Raw genomic sequence first — 2579 nt, forward strand, 5'->3', positions numbered from 1 at the left:
TAACCACTGGACAACCAGAGAATTCCCAACAACTATTTAAATTAATGAAGCATACAGTAATGAAGTCAAGAGAAGAAAGCACTGTTTTCAATGACCAAAAGTTCAAATCAGATTTTAGAATGGGTGTTTGTCTACCTGCTTTAAGATGGGTCGACATCTTAGGTCAGGACCAAGTGCCTGCACAGAGTGGATGCTTTGGCTCAGCATCCAGCTGGGTAAAGTAGACATTCCCTGTCTACAGGGTACAAATTAAAAGATGAAGCACTTAACACTAACCATATGCCAGCCCAGAATGGTTCCCCAACAGCGGCTATGAAGTTCCAGAAACTGAGGATTGAAAGGGATCCAGGCCGAGGGCTGTCTCTCAGCTGGAGGCTAGTTTAGGCAGAAAGTCTCTTCTCCTCCAGTTCTCTTCGTTAATGAATCTCCTGCCCTTTGCACATCCATCCATCTACCTGCAAACAAAACACAGGGAGGGAACCCCCAGGCTGCTGGTTCGGAAGCAGGGGCCCGGGCAAGTCACTGAAAACTACAGAATATCTGCCTGGGACCCCTGGTCTGTAATCCCCCAGGTCCCACCCACAGACCCATTTTCTGGGAAGAGTAAGAGCAAAATCAAACAAAAGAGCACTATTCTCTGATCCTTTCTTTTATATTCAACTGCTGGGCTAATGCAGTTTTAGAGTCTAGCGCTGAATGAGGATGACTTCAGCCAAATCCAGGCTGTTTTAGAATAAACATAAAATAAATTCAACAGGCCCCGACTCATGAGAATGGAAAATCTAACTGCTCCAGGGAAATAGAAAAGAACCAAGATGGCGTTTATTCAGTGCTGAGTTTTGAGCCCCAAAGATGGCCCTCAAAGTTTGGCTCCATCAGGCTTGAGACAGCCAGTTACACAGGGAATCCAAACACTTAAGGCAACTTCGGAGTTTTTGCCAAAGCTGTCTTCCAGGAATGTATGTCTGCACCCTCTCTGGGCAATCCCTGGGAAATTTCACTGGGTTGATACATGCGAGTCAATCCTAAAGGAAATCAACCCTGAATACTCACTGGAAGGGCTGATGCTGAAGCTGAAGCCCCAATACTTTGGCCACCTGATCCGAAGAGTCAACTCATTGGAAAAGACCCTGATGTTGCAAAAGATTGAAGGCAGGAGAAGAGGACCACAGAGGATGAGATAGTTTGATGGCATCACCGACTCAATGGATGTGAAATTGGGCAAACCCGGGAAGATGGTGAAGGACAGGGAGGCCTGGCCTGCTGCCATCCATGGGGTCAAAGAGTCCGACATGACTTGGTGGCTGAACGACAGCAATACATATGAGGGGGCCACATGTGGTGGCTTTGAAACCTAATCTTTATGTCACACCTGGACTTTCTTCTATTTCCAAAGTGTTTCTGTCCTTGGCTGTGAGCCCAGGGTGCTAAGCGATCAACTCCTCAAGGATCCCACCCTACCCTGCAAGGGGTAACTCCTGCCACCCTAGAAGATTCTCTGGTTCTGTGAAGTGGGGCTCCCTGTGAAGTGGGGCTCCACTGAACCGTATGGAGCCCCAAGAGACTAAGAGGATGTGTATATCTGAGCCTCACAGTCAAGCAAAAGCTAAACCATCACTTTTCTCAAAAGTCTGAGACTTCCCTGGTGGTCCAGTGGTTAAGACTCTGCACTCACAATGCAAGGGGCCGGGGGTTTCATCCTTCCTCAGGAACTAGAGTCCACATGCCACAACTAAGAGTCCACATGCTGGGACTAAACACACACGTGCATGTCCCAACTATGACCCAGCAGCTGAATAAAAGAAAATAAAAAATATTTTTAAAAAGGTCTGGTGTCACTGATAAGCTCTCAGCAGGTAGCAACCAGTCAGGGAGGACGAAGTTGATCTGATTTTACATCTGGACTGGGGGGGTTGAAATAACAGCACACTGAGGAAGGGCTGGGTGGCCAAGGTCATTTTCTGCCCGCAGGCACGGGGCAGGCGGGGGAAGAGTCTCTGACAGCAGCCCCGACTGCAGCACTGAACTTGGTTGGGTCTGTCCCTCTTCTCGCCCTGCAGGGCCTCCCCCAGGTCACAGGCCAGTCCCTGTTATTGGATCCCTGATCAGAAAGCCAGGACTCCCTCCAGACCTGCGGCTACTGAGACCAGCACTTCCAAGAGGCTCAAGTTCGGGATCCAAGTAAAAATACACAGGGCCTATAAATAAGCCGGAGAATTTCTTCAAGGCCCCAGTGCCACAAGGAGAAGGTGGCACCACACAAGTGCTCACTCGAACATTTCTCAAAGTGTAAAAATAACATTGATAAAGGCTCGAAGACGCCTGGCTCAGAAGAAAGGAATGGAGCGGCGCCGAGAGCCCACTTCCTGCGCCGCAGCCGCTGGGCCTCTCAGCGCGGGGGCGGGGCGCGCTGACGGCGGGGACGAGGGGGGCGGGTGGGGCACCCCCACCGGGCGGGCCGCGTGACTCACCGCGGAGGCCAGCGCCTTAAAAGGGCAATCGCTTCCGGTGGCCGACTGGAGGAGGGGCCCACCTGACTCCCACGGGGGTAAATGGCCCCAGTTTGCAAAGGGCCCCAC

This window comes from Ovis aries, chromosome 12 (assembly GCF_016772045.2).
Source record: "Ovis aries strain OAR_USU_Benz2616 breed Rambouillet chromosome 12, ARS-UI_Ramb_v3.0, whole genome shotgun sequence".
Classification (NCBI taxonomy): Eukaryota; Metazoa; Chordata; class Mammalia; order Artiodactyla; family Bovidae; genus Ovis; species Ovis aries.